This window comes from Motacilla alba, chromosome 1A, assembly GCF_015832195.1.
Source record: "Motacilla alba alba isolate MOTALB_02 chromosome 1A, Motacilla_alba_V1.0_pri, whole genome shotgun sequence".
NCBI lineage: Eukaryota > Metazoa > Chordata > Aves > Passeriformes > Motacillidae > Motacilla > Motacilla alba.
The window spans coordinates 38101418-38118256 of NC_052031.1; the positions used below are offsets into that span (position 1 = coordinate 38101418).

The following is a 16839-nucleotide window of genomic DNA, read 5'->3' on the forward strand; positions in this document are numbered from 1 at the left end:
CAAAATGGCAATTCCATTTACTGTAATTTGTGATAGATGAGGCTTAATTTTAAAGTAAAGTACATTTTTCAAAATCAGAATCACTTCAAATGTCAGCCAACAATAGCAGTGACAGGATCATGGGCCTAGGACTACTCATACATTATTAGTAAAAAAGACATTTCTAAAATGAATGAGTATTTGAGAAGATGCTGAACTTGTTGGCTAAGAGCTCTTTTTTTTTACTAAAAAAAAAAGAGTAGAAGAGTAAAGAGTACTAAAAAAACTTCACTAAAAAAGAGTAAAACTACTGAATGTCTCTCCTTTCTCAGAAATATAAAATATAAAAAAGTTCCCATGCAGCCTTTCCCTTATAGTTTTCAAAAGATTTCCTTCCTCTTTGTAACACATCTACATTTTTACTTTTCTCTTGTCTCCTCTACAATTTAGTGTCATGTTTCCATTAACTGCCAAATTCCTCAGCTAAGTTGTTTCTTCCTGCTCCCCAAATAGCTTTCACTTGCTCTCTTGCATTTTAACATGTAGTACTTTTTTTCATATGCTAATATTAAGACCCTAGAGAAGAACTTTTCCATTTGTCTTTTGAAATGTTCCTCAAGTTTGATTGAAATACATTCTATTAAAACTGCCTTTTTGCCGCTTCCCTCTGGTGAGAGAAGTGGAAGTTCACCAAACCTGCTCAGTATTCCCAGCCAAAATTTGTCTGCACTATGGTTGCAGTCAAGTGTCCTAATACATGCAAGCAATTTCAAGACTCCAATGAATGTCACTTCTATATAGAATCTGATTTAGTGTCAAAGACACAATTTTTACCTGGTCTAGACCCAAAAAAATAAAGACTTGACACAGGCAGAATGCTGTGGTTGAAGTGAAAGCCCAAGTACTTTAAATTAGTGGTTTTCATTGAGCTTCATTCAGTTTCATTCAAGTATTTTGATATTCATCCCATTTTTGGAATTTGTTAGAATAATACCTTCAAGTTTACCGTAAAAATAATATTTGATGCCAAACTTGTAGACATCTTGGAAGCAAAATTTTGAATTTTCTGTTTTCTTAGAGTTTCACAATATATATTTAAATTTTTTATTAAACTGTTTTGGGTATCCATAGTAAAAATGGGGTCTTCTGGAGCTCAAACTTAATGGAATTTCCATTTCTTCAATTTCAATTCTTTTTCTTTTGGTTTTGCCAGAAATTTCCATAGTGTTAGACTTCTTTCCAAGAGCTCTTGTGGTAGGCTTTTGTGATGTGAAACATCCAACAGAAGAGCTGCACAGGGATACACTGAGACTGCCCAGGAGCTGTTGAAACAGTTTAGTCCAGTGAGTTCTGCATGGTTTCTTTCTGCTTAGTGTCCACTCCATGACTTCAGTAAAATTGTGCTTTTCTTTTCTGATCCTCTTCCAGGTGGACACAGAATTCTACCCAAATTCATCACAGGTGGAATACCAGCTTTTATCTCTCAGCTGTGTCAAATACAGCTCACAGTAGCAGTTCAGATGTATAGGAAAAAATCCACTGCAGCTTTTGAACAGCTCGAACTTCAAACTCTGCTTGTGATACATATATGTCTTCCAGCTTTAAGAAAAAGAGAATGGCTTTTTATGAACTGCTTTTACCATGCAAACTCATTCTCCAAAACATTCGTTTTCTTGATTGTGGGTGTGAAATTCTGATGCCATATTCATAATTTAGTGTGGCAAATGGATTAACTAGAGGGCAAAACTTTTCTAGGGGATTAACTAGGAGTACAATATTTCTAAATTTTCAGCTGCTTGACGTTGTAGCTTTGACCAAGCCATTGCTGAAAATTTGTTTAACCTGTCCATGTAAGTCTGTAAGCAATTTTGCATGTTGATTGAGTAATCTGCATCTTAGACAAAGAGCTTCCTATTATTCTTACTGATCTACAAAATCTAGTCTCCTGAAGGTGACTGATAAATGACTTAAATTGAATGAGTAGCTAATTTAAGTCCAGCTGTTCATTAGGTGGATAGGTAAAAGACTTAATGGAGCCTGAAGTACCAGTTTGTCAGCATAGACATTGTAAACCAAAGCATGTTACCAGTGTCTGAAAGAAGCCCTATATCTGCATAAACAACCTGATGAATACTTACAGAATGCTGTAGTGCTGTCTCCAAGCCTACCTCAAACAAAATACCTTTCCTTAAGCAACTTTCTCCTTGTATTGCTGCAGACACAGAATGCTGTAAAGAATACAGAAAGATTGACTCTCTTTATTTGTATAAATATTTTTCTTTTTCTGTAGCTCATTTTACTAGCAACTTTTCTACATTGGCATAAATAAAATAGCGTTTTCTACCAATAACCTTAAAATTGCTTTAGAATTCCACACTTCACTTTGTAGTGACACTTGCACTCTGAGCTGCTGCAAAACGTCATTTTGGGAAACAAATCCCATGTCAGTTTACATGGCAAGAGAGTAAATACTACATTCATAGCTCATATGGAATCTGACAGTTGAAAACTAAAACAAATTACTTCGAAGGTCAACTCTCTTCTTCATTGACCTTGATAATATTAATGTTTGTACCCTGGAATGTAAATGAAACACATTTCCAAGCTCCTTCTCCATCAAAATAAATTAACAGCTTTTAAATTTACCTATTTACTAGCTCTGGTTATTTTCAAATGTGTAATTTTAATCTACCTAAATCAATTTAACCAGGGACAAGGCTAGGATGTGACTCATTTGCTTTATGCCAGTGGGTAGCATTGCGCTGCTAAAGGAAGACATTCTGACAGATTTGTGTGCCAGAGAACCTTCTTGGTGTTTCCAGTTGACAGAATTTCCACAGCAGCTAATGTCCAAGCGTGGGACTCAGTGTGTGGAAAAAAAGATCTCATTTTTGGGAGATGTAGACATTTTTCATACTTAAAACTGCTGGGACAATTCCTTCCAATAATTCCTCCTTTAATGGCAAGATATTCTATATTTCTGCTGTAGTGCTACTTTGTAACAATAAGAGTAACCCAAATTATGAAATGTAGATAGTTGTAGAAATAAAAAAGTGGCAAGATAAAGACCTGTTCTTTGATTGCCAGTACAATAAGAAACAGTTACATGAAGTCAGTACAGAATCAAACTATGATATCTGTTCTTACTGCTTCTATCTACAGAGAGCAAGTTGAAAGGAATTGAGTAATACTGAGATGGAATGCAGTCAGCACTTCTTGAAAAGAGCTTTTAGACTTCCAATTAGGAAAACTATTCTTGTCTTTACCTTGTTCTGTTCTATCTTTCATGGCAGTGAGCTGGAATTCTGGCCTGAAAAAAACATTAAAATTTCTGTGTTTGACATCATAATTCAAGCTTTCCTTTTGTACACTAAGTATATAAATAACAGCAAAATACTGTCCAGGGCTGAACTGTAACTTCACCAAAAGGTGCAAAAATGTCAAGAAAAAGTTTGCTTTCATTTTTTTTTGAACCTAGCATTAACAAAATTGGAGATTATATGTTACAAGATCTGCATTCTTACCTGGAGTCCAACTCCTGGCCCTGCACAGGACCCCCCAAGAATCACACCATGTCGTTTTCTTAAACAAATTTTTGAGAAAGAGTTCTGTAAGTCTCCTAGATGGAAAGCAGGAATTAATATAAGTGCAAGTGCTCTTGAACTCAAGCAAATAGTACTTCAGGATGGCTTGAGACCAATGAATATGAACTGTGCTTGGTTTTAAGACATGATATTATGATCCCACCATGGCTCTCTGTGAAAAACTGTTTAATGTGCAGCCTGCTTTCATTCTCATTTTGTTCACTTCTCATTTTGAAGGTCCATCAAAAAGCAGGTGCATATCTTGGTGGGTTTGACTTGGTTTCGTACCACATACTGTGTGTCATGGAAAAGATTGAAATGTTTGTGTTGTCACTATTACACAGGATCAGAATAATGAGAACATCACCTCTAACTAGGGAACTATGTTCTCAGACTGAAAAATGCACCACCTTGTTAGTTCTGCCTCTCACATCCCCTTGCAGCATCCTCTACAGCCTGTTGGCCTGCTCTGGTCATGCAAAATTGCAGGTTTGCAAGTTGTTCATAATCTTTGTTTCCAGGATACTAAAATCTGTTTGATTAAAAAAAAAAAAAAAGGCACAGCAAAAAACAACCATTTATTAATATATACGCACTGTGATTTTCAGAAGGTCTAGAGCTTCAGAACTATGTTCTTTCCCATGTCCAAATACAAACCAGCATTTCTTTTTCTGCAGAAAGGTGCTTAATATTTTGAAATCAGCCATTTTAAAACTATTTCTACCAAACTCTAAAAAATTCAAAATCACTTGTTATCACTTGTGCTTACTGCATGAAGAACTGAAGCACTTGCAGGGATAATAATAAGTATGAATTGCAAACACTTCTGGCTTTGTAGGTTGATGCCACTGACAAGTCTCTCATGTATGAACTGAGAAGCATTCACACTTTTACAGTGCAGTAGCCAAGATGTATATTCAGTAGTATAGTCATGAGTAAAAGGTACTGGGAGTACAGAAATTGCATCATTCTTGCTTTGTGTTTGAACAGTTAGTCAGAAAACCAGAAGAGAACAGGAGGTCAAGCAGCAAGGAGAATTAAGCTGAAGGAAATAATTGGGGAAGGAGTTGGGAACTGGACAGAAGAGTCAAAAAGAACTGCATTTTTTAGCATTGTCAGGGGATGAAAGTTAGACACAAAGTGTTACGGAATAGATAAAGGAATAGAGTTTAAGAACTGACTTAGGACTAGGAGGAGGAAGGCAAATAGAAGAAGTGAAGGTTGGAAGGAGATGGAAAAGACACAAAGGGGAGCATAAAAGCTGTTGGACATGTTTGAAGAAGTTGCTATATCACATGTCAGGAGAAGAGGTGGAGATGAAGAGAACGCTACATACAAGAAGAAGGTGTGATTAGGCCCAGAAAATAATGGTTTCTTAGCCAGGATAGGAACTGAGCTGAAAGAGGACAGAACAGATTCATAGTGAATGAAATTGATTTGGTTCCAGCTTTTCACCCAAGTGCATTCAGACTGAACAGAATTAGGAAATGGAATTTGGAGGTTATAGGTCAGAAGAAAAATGGAGGAGGGGGAGGAGGAATCGAAAAATATATGTTCACTGAGCTGAAAATAGTTCTGTATTGTTTTAAAAGGAATCTCATATTTCATTAAATTCATCAGCTTTATCCTGACCTCAAAACATAAATCTTCTGTTAAAACTTACCTAGCAGAGAAGTAGCAGGCAATTTACTTTTTGCAGAGTACAAGATGTCTTTTCAGTCCCTGAGCAGTGTTGTCAGTGCTATAAATACATCTATTTTAAAAATATTTCTTTTCAAATAATAAAATCAAAATAGAAATAGCTTTCAAAAATCCGCCAAATTAACTAAATAAAAACCAAATAATATTTTTTTTTATGTCAGTGTTTACAAAGTTCTATTTCTTGAAAATTAAGGAAATTGATAGCTAAAAGAGAGCATAAATCTTTCCTGTTTTATTTTTTTGTCATGATACTGTATAATGTGCAAGGCTAAGGAGCCAAACTAAATGGAAGTTTGCGCAATTAATAGCAGTGAGGAGGATGGTTATTATCTGATACAATGTGTTCTTGCCATAGCAGTGACTAAGCTTAGCATTATTGACCAGCCTTGCTTTTGCAAGGGGAACATACAAACCCAAACCAAAAAGACAGTTCTTCTTTCAATAACTTCTCAGGGTAAAGATTAAAAAGATTAAAGATTAAAGTGAAAGGCACTCCTCAGGCTAATGCAGTAGATAGCTATAGGCAATGAAAACGTGCTAGATTGTCTAAAATTATGCCTGCTTTCAAGCCACAGTAATTTTTATAAAATTTCCATTTAAAAACATTCTCATGGTATCAGTGTCAGTATTGCAAATGTACTTTTACGGTATAGGAAAAGGCATGCTGAATGAATGGCACGAAGGAGCCATTTTATGTTTAATACATTGTTTTCCTAATAAATGTTTCATTTGTCAATACACTATTTTTTAAATCGCTAAAGATTGGTTTTTTCCCCCAATATCATTTTGCACAACTCACCAAAAGATCACATTAAATATCAAAATTAGTTACTTGAAGTGTTTTCAGGTGTATGAATATTTAGTTTTCATTAAAGAATGTCTTTTTTACTTAAAAGGGAATGAGAAATTGCTGGATAGCAGAAGCAGCCTAACCTTTTTTCCTAAAGTAACTGATTTGCCAAATCTGTTCTTGCTAAGGTTGAAATAATAATGGATTTTGATACTCTCATTCGCTTTCTTTGAATAGGGTTAGTTTCTTTCACATTTGGAATCTCTGCTTCTATCTTTAATTTTACAATAAACATGAAAATTCTTTTTATCTCTTTCACAAATCACCAAGACAACTATAAAGGGGTAGCATTTGAGAGATAAAAGGTATTTAATGGCATTGACGTTTTATAGAGTTCTTTAAATTTGGCTTCTAGAGTTTGTCCCTACATAAAGAAAGGCTTGACAGGTCCTCTCATTTTCCTGATGATTCAAATTTAGGTGTAAGAAGCTATAAGATACATCTTATATATGAATATTTAGCATAGATAAGAAGACTGAAATATTAAGTTATACCAATATTATTTATTTGTTTTTATAACTTATGTTCTTTCCTGTTAATACATCAGATACTTTTTTGCTACTGGTGTGAATTTCAATGACAAAGAACTATCAATAGTTCTCAAAAAAAAGTAATATCTCATGGATAGGGATAATTTAGAGGTAAAGAACCAATCAGGGCAATTGAGGATATTGGAATATTATCTGTAATTTTGTTTTATTTTTAAAAATACACCTGAATTTAATTATGATTGGCTTAAGAATGTAAAAGATGAAAACTTTTCAAGAAAAGCCCAATTTTTTTTATTCCAAAATATAATTTTTTTTTGAAAGAGCAAAATTAATTGCTCCAGGACATTTTAAAGTTGAAATTTTGGCAACATAGCATTATTTTTAGTTTTGGAGTTAAATGCTAGTGAAGATGAGTGTTTTCTTACAATTTTGACATTTTGAAGAGAGAGAAAAAGAATCTCTGAAATAATGTAAAAGCACTTCTTTATGTCTATGTAATCATTAGGAACAAATGCATGAGACATTTTGTTCAATTTGAGATATCAAGGAGTGTAGCCAAAAGTTAAGAATGAAACTATGTGGTTAGCATAAGAGGTACCACAACCAATACTGACCAAGTGAACAACAGGTTGTTCAGGGCTGTATGGAAGATGCGGGAGGTGATCCAGCCTCTCTTGTATGCTAGAATTGTAGGGATTTTAGCATTTGTTTGTTTACCTTTTACTACCATACTGAGGGTGGGATTAATTTTGAGATGATGAGACAACAACATGTCAAAATTAATGTCTTTTTCTTGTGTTATATCTATGTCAGATAGCGTAAGGAAATAATACTTGAGATAGATAGCCTATCTCAGGGCATGCTTCGTCCACAAACAAAATTAAATTATAAGTGCAGCCATGAAAACACAAAACTGTAAGCGTCCCTGAGTAGAACAACAAAACTTAATTAAAATCCTGTATTTTTATGGTTGATTTCTTGTCAGAAACCATCTGGGCCTTTTCCACCAAATTTTACCGTTACGTCTCTCTTCTAGCTTGGCTGGGAGTACTGTTCATTGATTCAGTTACACAAACGTATGTTTAAGTACAGAAGTGGTCTCAAAGGTTTCCTGACTACTAAAAGTAGTTGTCTGTGTGTTTAAACATCATGCTGAGTGTCTTTACCTCTTCACAAGCTATCGCTATTATTTAGGAAAGTCAGCATCTCACAGGAAAATCCTTCTTGATCATGTTAAACAGGGTAAATATGAAGTGAATAGATATTTGTTGATCTGGGGGGAAGCGTAAATGTTTAGAGCTGAGTAGTGATTGAAGTTAACTTGCCAAACATAAATCTAATAAACCAAACATTTCATGTACTAGCTCCTTATAAATGGGGAGGAGTACTATGTAGGGAAAGGAACAAAAAGAGCCAGTGTGAGGCATGAAGGAGGCTTTGGAATGCAATGTTATGGCATAAGAAAGCTGCATGGACTGTCTTTACTGATCCACGATAGAAAATGGTGAAGCAACCTGGTTGCTCTGTTTTCCAGTTAAAACAGTATAAAAACTCACAAAAGCTACATGATTACTCTAGAAGGGCAAAGCTAATGCAAACAGCTCTGTTTTCCCTTCCATCCCACATATAGTGGAAAAAGTTAAAAAGTCCTGCGCCACCATACTAGGCTCTGGGTATTTTCAACTAACAAATTATTTTGTTGTTGCAAAGCCTAATGACATTTGGTTGTTCTTGAGCTCACCTACAGCCTCCCAGTGGCTTAGAGATTTAAGTACTTTCTGACTCCTTGTGTGAAAAAATTCAGGTGTTCTGCAACTTGTTGTCTTGGCAGAATATTCAAGGCCATTCCAGCCTAGAGGTTTTTCCAGGGTTATCTCTGTTTGCTGAGGACTGAAGTTGGTGCCTAGGTTGGTATCTTCCAGGTACTGGGGAAATTAATTTCCTTGTTGTGATACAGTTCCTCGGTAGGTATTAGAAGTCCTGGGATTTTCTCATTTCGTTCTTAGGCTTGGTTATGAAGGGAATTGTAAAACTACACAGAATCAGCAAAGCCACAGAATGGCTTTGCTTTAAAGAAGGTAGGCTGAGCTAAGCAAGAAGATGAATTACATGGTCCCAACAAAAAAAAAAAAACAAACAACAAAAAAACCAAACAACAACAACAAAACAAAACCAAAAAAAACCCCAAAAAACCCTAAAAAAAAACCCCAAAAACAAAACCCAAAAAAAACCCAAAACAAATCAGATCCTCTACTTTTTGTAGTAATCCTACTACTATAGTTCTCAGAAGTTTTTTTTTTCCATGCTCTACCAAAAATTTCAGACCAGGTCAGTCTTCAATCGGTATTGAGGACCAGCTAAAGCCAGCAATCTGGCCAGCTCAGTATTATGCCTGGAGCCCACAGAGGCTGAAAACCTTCCTTCAAGGTTCTTGGCCCAGCCGAACCTGACTCTGTTTTGTCTTGCCTTTTTATCTTCAGGTGATACATGGCCTTTTCCACCCTGCTTCAAGGGGAAATCCCAACATCTGAGGTGGGTTTAGTAGGACTGCCATCTCCAGGGCAGGGCTTGCAGCTGTCTTCATGCAGAAAACTCTGCTGTGTGGTTGAGTAGATCTAACTCATTTTTCTCTGCATAGTATTGCCTCCAAATATACTTTTGATGCCTAGTCGGTAACTGACAGCTGATAATTTATTTGGCTTCTGGCTCCTATGAAATGAGTTAGCCATTTCATTCTGAGTGGAAAAGAACAGGGAGATATTATCTGTACTATGTAAAATCAGAAGACTCCGACACCAAGTTTTCTCTTGGTGTTTGGAAGACTAGTGTAAGTAAAGTGCTGTATTTAATAAACAGGCCTATGGTAAAGAATATACTAAATCAATATATATAGCAGGCTTTCAAAAGAGATATTAATTTACTGCTGCAGCATAGCCTTTTGCCTCCCACCAAGGTAATTATCACTATCAATTACAATATCTTTCAATATCTGTTTTAGTTACTTTTTTAAGACTTCAGAAGGCATCTGGGCATAATAAAAGCAAAGTATCCTGTTAAAGAATATCTCTAACTCAGTCTCTGTGTGCCATATCCAGGCTGGAACGCGCCATCTTCCTTTGTTATTCTTGTGCCGTAAGTTCTGTAGTGTTTGTTGTTATTTCAGAATGGTACACTGATCTAACTGAAGGTTTTTGAACATCCTGGGTGTCAAAGGCCTCCCTGCTTTTGAACAGAGTGTTATAAATTTCTTTACTGCTACCGGAAAGGCATCTAAATTGGGCTCATCTCACATCTCCCCTGCGTAAGTCAAGACTCTGAAGCCCATTGTCTTAGATATGGGTGATCCATTATAGGTGATTCTTTGATAATATTTTTTTTTTATGTAATGTCTCATGACATCATATTTTAAATGGTATACATTTCTATGTATTCAGGAATGAAAATAATTACATTTTGATGTGGTTTTTTATTCATATATTCAGTTATATGCTCATGCTGGTATAACTGCACCTTGTTATCCAAAGTAAATATTTCTGTCTCAGCCTTTTAATCATATAGAGAATATAACTCGTGTCTGACATAAGCATGGGTATTAACTTAATCCAGTTAGTTATTGTTTGGTATGCTCTAGTTTGTAACCAAGATTTCTCTCATAAATACAGAACATCTATATGCAATAGAGTTGGACCTTGATTTTTGGGGAAGCTGGGTAAATAAAGAGGGAATATATGTGTCAGTAGATGCAGCTCCACCAAGTCATACATGTCTACAAATATAGATAAGTACTTATACATAGGGTACTGTGATTTCATTTAGGGCTACAAGAAATTCCTTATCTTGATATTTGCAATTATGTAACACAGTGAGTGCAGCAAGAAAAAAATAAAACAGCAAAAAGAAATTCATTGTGAAAGGGAAACATGAAAGTGAAGAAGTTAGAATTGTTGCTGATTTTACTTTATTGCATTTAAACAATCCAGAAAATACTGTCAACAGTCTTTCAGTCCTTTGGTCCTTCATTTTTGTTTAAACTGCTCCATTTAAGAGCATATTTCAGTTTTGGCTGAGTAAATCCTATGCTGGTGAAAAGATAATACTTTGGGATTTAGTAGGATAAATGTAGTGTTATTAGTGGTGGCAACTGAACCACATTAAATGTATTATGAGACATGTTTCTTTGTAATAGCACCTTGCCCATAGAGTCAAATGTGATGAGCCATTTACAGATGAACAGTAAGAGGCACGTGTAGCTTCAAAGACTTCTTAAAACAAAATGGTGAAGGATATTTAGAGAGTGGTACTTTTTTTTCTGTTTATAATGCCTTAGAACAATCTTAAGGTATTAGGGGCAAAGGAAAACTTCAGCTGTCCTGCAGTATAAATCTGGAAATCCAGCAGAGTCCTGGAAGTGCAAACATTCAGTCTCCATGGCAAATGGTTTAGTAAAGCAAAAGTAAAATTTTTAAAACACTCAGGGTTGTCTTGATTCTCTCCTACTGTGGTTAACATTTTTATAGACATAAGTTAGGGCCCAGTTCCTGTTGGCTGATCCATTTAATTGCTGCAGGAAGCTTAAATTTGGTAGCTTCCCTGCAAAATACTGCACACTTTAATCTTGCAAGGTCCTTCATGAGTTCTATATTATTGTATCTGCTTTCTTAGTAGAGAAACTCAACAGTGTCATAAACATGGTACCAGAGCAAGTCAGAGACCAATCCAGGATTACATCTCTAGAGTTCTTGACTTCTAACCCTGTGTTAGCTCCACTAATTCCATTCATTACCACAGCATGGTGTGCACTGGGGGGTAAGGTGGAAAGAAGAAAATAAATATTTAGTTCAAGTAGTCCTCAGCTCAACTAGCGTAAGATGATTTCAGCTGCCTGCTTTATTATTCTTTTCCTGGTCCAGGAATAGATGGACTTTACTATTTCCCTTAAAATATTTCAGAGCAAAACAAGGGGTTTTTGATATCCAGCCACTGCTTTCTTTCCCTGTTCTGTTTTGTTATGCTTGTTTACAGTGCTGGTCATGTGCCAAATACTGTCGAGTCTTCAACCTTTCAGATACTTTCCACTTTTTTCAGCTGTTGTTTTTTTGGTTTTTTGGGTTTTTTTAACAGTATCAGTCTGCCTGCGACATTGCTCCAAAATCTACCTCTTAAGACTCCTCTTTGCTTTTCATAACACGTTCAGTGAGCTCTTCCAATGATTTATGATTCATATTTGCAGAGCTAAAAATGAAATCAGATGTATTTTTGAACAAGCTAAGATAAGGGTATTATCTTTAATGGGCATGGAAGATGGCAGCTGAAACACCAAAAATTATATTGATCTGTTTCTGTTGTTCTATCTCATTGCAAAGTCACATTTTTGAGAGAGCACTGGACAAATTGCAGGACAAGCAGATCTGGATTTTTTGTCAAGCAAGAATTGCTTTGCAGTTAGGGTAATTTAATCTCTCAGCTTCTTTTTTCACTTATGAGTGTGGCAAGATTCAGAATAAAAGTACTTCAAGACAGTTTCTTACTGTATGCTCAAAGGAACTATTTAGGTGCAAAGAATGGCAACTGTCAGCTCTGTTAGATGCCCATTTTAGTTTGAGGAGAAGGTGGAGAAGAAGAAGAGAAAGCGTATCAGGAATGAACAAATGAAACCAGGGCCAGAGGAGGAGATACTTGATTTCTTTGTTATTTTCTCCTTTCTTCAACTCTTACTGTTTTCTAATCTCCTGAATTTTCTGATATATGAACAGAGAGCTTTCAGAAAGAAAATAGTTGACAGAGACGTTGGATTTATTGATGTACCTCAGTGAGTCCATGATGTTCCTGTTTTAAGCTGTCAGGTTGTTCTGCTCATGAAGCAGCATTTCACATTGCATCTGAAATCTCAATGTATCATAGAACTTTCCTGAAGACTGACACTGCTGTGGACTGTGTTACTGTATTTTAGGAGAATTAATTTTGCTTAAGAGCCCTTGCTTCAGTTATTCATGAGACAGTTATAGGCAAAATGCTGATTTTTGTCAAAATGAAAATATATTGACAGTCAGCTTTGCCTGAGTATGCTGAATTTGCATATTTTATGTCAGTGCAAAGCATAGATTAGAAAATTGTCTGCATACTTCATAAGTGATAGTAGAAACTGATTAAAGCAATTGATTCTACCCTGAGCAATGAAGTACTTATGGTCATTACAATAATGCCAAAAAGCACCTGTCAGCTTCATAAAAGGCATCTGCTGATTTGTTGACAGGCAATTTCAAGTTCCCTTTTTACAGAAACTCATATTAAGGGTTTCCTTGAATGAGGTGATTTCTAACAGATATTTCCTTTTTGCCAGATGCTGAAATGAAATTTTAGATACATCATGTGGTGTTTTCTTGATTTGTTTAAAATCCATGCTGAGATATCCATGATGTAACAATCATTCTGTGTATCAGTATATGTATATGCTCTCACTTGGCTGTTTATCAAAGCTGCACTTACCTTCCCCTTCCTGCCCACAGCGTATTCCCTTACCTCTGCTCTGTTTAAAAAGTGACACTATTGAGATGTGTTCAGTGGCACCTGATGCTACATTCTGCATTGGATTATTCAGCAGAGAACTTCAGTGTGTCAGTGTTAACTAGCTTTCCTCTTTTGGGACGAGTGGCTAGTGTGACTATAGAATGGAGGGGGGAACTGCAGGAACTGGACAAGGGGACTGGAAGTCCCATAACCTAACTGTGTTATTGCTTCTCTGAGTTAGTCTAGGGTAAGTTTGCCTTCTGTAGGCCCCTCCTTAAAACTCTTATACAGCCTATTTTAAGACTGTGTTCAGTATTAGGTGTTCAGTGGCCAGGCTTCCTTTGTCAGAAAAATGGATGAAGCACATTTTGGATAATGATGTTTTGTGTTGAGGTAGAGAGTATGTCCCTGCCTCAAGATGATTCAGACATTTGTTATGTTTTCTAACTTTCTGCTTCTGCTTCTTCTGGGCCATGGGTAGTACAGATTGCTTTTGTTTCATAGACTTAGCTAATGTGTTTGCAAATTGCAATGAAAGAATCTCAGAAAATTACGCTATACATCAGTTGAGACAGAACAAATGGTTTTTTCCTTCAGACTGCTCCAGTGTGCTATTTGAGTGCAAATCAGTAGTTTTTATGAAGTGGCTGCAGTTTGGTCCGAATAAGCTGTATTTCAGAGAATCTAATAATCAAAAATTAGGCAGGTTTTGTCAAGATGGGTAGGAATATTAAATTAAAGGGTGGTTTATGTTAACATTTGGCTCTACAAAAAGGGAGAAATATTGCTATGTGGAATACTTAGCTTCATTAGCAAAAGTAGCCCAATTAAAATATTTGCCCATATGGTTTTTTTAAGGATTTCAAATAGACCTTTTTTTGAATTTTCCTTGATTTAGAGATGCTAACATTAAATGTAACACATGAGATGGTAATTACAAGGTAATTATTTGATTTTCACTAAATATTTAATTTCCATTAAATTCCTTCTGGCAATGTCTAGCTGAGGAAGTTGATTTTATAGGCAAATACAATATCATGATGTCTTTTCTTTACTCAAATACGTAAGGAACAATAATGATAACTACCTCTTTTAATGTTCCTAGCCATCTGCACATCAACACTGCACTGTCTGATGTGCTGCTTTTTGATTAGGCTATCAGATTTGCTGAATGTGGACTTGATGCTTCCTTTTTTTTTACTGTTATGAAGACTTGCAAAACCACCACTTGTCTTTTATCCTCCTTTTTGTTTATAATATCTTTGCATGTAATCTGCATGGATTGGCAGTTAAGCTCTTCTGTCACTCCCTGGAGTGGCACCTGTGATTAAAAGGTCTGCCTCAATTCCCCAGTCTCTAGGTTTCTGCCTGTAGTTTCAAGATGAAAAAAGTCACAGTGCTTCAGTTCATCTTTAGTATTGCCAAATCAGGCACGTGCACATAATGTGTAAAGAAAAGCTTTAAGATACAGAAGTTGTTTCTCTAGACAATGTTATTTAATAATGAATACCAGCAGCTATAGCTAGTTAAAACTTTCACTGTGCTTCTGTAAATGTGGAGATGGACTTTACTGTAGATACCAGCTCAACCCTGTTAGTTGACTGGGGAAGGAAGCCAAGGCAGCCAGGTAGAATGTTAGTATGTGCCACTAACTATGGAAAGTAGCATGGCTTAGACACACTACAGTGGGACACCTGTGCTTGGTTAAGAGCTCCAATGACCAAATTCTCTCCCTTGCACAGCCAGCCAGGCTGGCAGCCATTTATCTGAGGGATATGAGACATTCCTGCTGAAATGTGCAGTTGCTGCTGAGTTGACTTTGCAGTTTCTGAGAATCAAGGTAGCACTTGCAGCTGCAGCCACTTACATGCCCACCTCGTACTGTCCACAGGCTGTTGTTACAGGTCACTCAGTGTTCACTCTTGTCACTTAGGTTACATGTTTCTTCAACAAGTTGTAACCTGACAAGAAACTCCAGTTTATGTTGCTCTTGGCATTCACCTATTTTATACACATGCCGTTCATCTGTCCGCTATTCTTTTGTTGGGTTTACTTTATTTGTTGGCCTCTGTGTCTAGGCAGAAGTTAAAATGCTGAGCAACCAGAAAGATCTACTGACTGGCCAACCTATTACTTGTGTTTGAGGACCAGTAATACTGCTCAGTGCATCTCTTAGTGGTGCTACGTACAGCTCCTTCCAGGAGACAGGCCTGTATGCCACAATGGCAGTCACTGAGAAAGTCATGTTCTGAACAGTACTAAATAAGAGACACAGTTTTTAATAATTGTTCAAGTTTGGGGCTTCCTTTACTGACTGTAAAGAGGTCTAATATTCTTACATGCTGAGGAAGACAGAGAACATGGTATGAGATGAATTTCTTTTTTCCAACAAACTTTGTGGTGTTTATAAAACAGTCTCATAATGGTAATCCATTCTTGTCATAAATGTTTCAAAGACAAATACCACAGGTTTTTTTTAACATAAATAATTTGGAGGCTGTAATTTTTTTTTTTATTTTAAACTAATTACTCATAATTTTGTCATCCTAATAATTTATTCGTAAGGCTGTAAATAGTTCCAGCAATGTTTTTATAAATGTTTGCTCGCTCTTACGGTGTTACAATGAAGTTATTTTAATGCTAAACATACTAGAGTGATTAGAAACATTTTTTGATGATGAAATATTATGTGCTGTAACTGAAGAGAAACATTTTTAAAATCTTCATGTATGCTTACTTTATTTAATGATCTTATTATTAATGAAGTCTAGTGCCAGTGCAAGGGGTTAGTGCTGTCCCTTTTCATTATTAATTTTGAGTGTTTCATTCTTTGCTCCTGTTGACCACAGAAAGGTACAAAATACCGTGTCTTCTTGTAGCCAAAAAACTAAAAAAATCTTCATTTGAGTTGGTGTGTTTTCGTTCTCTTAGTCTTTTCATACTCTTAGTAGTTTGAAGTGTAGCTCAGTGAAAAGGAGAAGCCAGCAGTGATTGTGAGAGTAGTGAAATTGCAAATGAAGTTTAATAATAGTAGTCTTGGGATATGAAGCACCCAGATAGTTATAAAAAGGTGAAAGGGAGCAGAGTGCAGTTGCTGTGGAGCAAAAGGGCTTGTTGCAGGGTGGATGCAGAACAAGCAACAAGAAATTAATGTGAGAAATCAAGGGGACCAGCTTTGGAACGTGGTGTGCCTGTCTTCATGGGATTTGTTTTGCTGCTTACCAGAAATCTGAGCAGCATGTAGTAGTCCTTTACTTCTTGGATTAGTACAGGAGGGGGTAGGCAGTAACTTGATCTTGTCTGTATTTAGACTTGGTAGACTTTCACATTTTTTAAAATAATTTCCATTATAAGAAAACAGTGGCATGAATAAAACTTACTGTATGGTATAGAAAATGTGGGCTGATATTATACCAGTGGTGAATTATCACCTGTATACATTTTGTGTACATATCCAGATGAACTACAGAATAAGTCTGCTTAGAATTTTCTCTTTGTCTAAAAAGTTACTTTTGAAGGGATCCATTTAAATGGCCACGAAATACTGAAGTTGTTGCCACAGTAGGTCCCTCTAGGGTATTATAGAAAAGGTATTGGAACAACTCATCCATAGATTATGTAGCTTAATTTGCTGAGGTGTTGACACTCCCTGTCAGATTTTATGGGTGAATTGCTTACCCGTATTAGTACATTTTCATAAAGCAGAATTGATAAATAAATAAATAAA

General features: G+C 36.1%; 1 protein-coding gene across 6 annotated transcripts in view; it reads left to right on the forward strand.

Annotated features, from left to right (window-relative positions):
• Window positions 1–16839, forward strand: part of SYT1 (synaptotagmin 1) — a 330932-nt gene that overhangs the window by 93674 nt on the left and 220419 nt on the right. The window contains exon 3 of one of the 6 annotated variants that reach the window (XM_038153156.1): window positions 9086–9137. The exons of the other annotated variants lie outside the window; for them this stretch is intronic. The gene's annotated coding sequence lies outside the window, so the exon portion shown is untranslated. The remainder of the gene's footprint in view (window positions 1–9085; window positions 9138–16839) is intronic. 6 annotated transcript variants of the gene reach the window in all.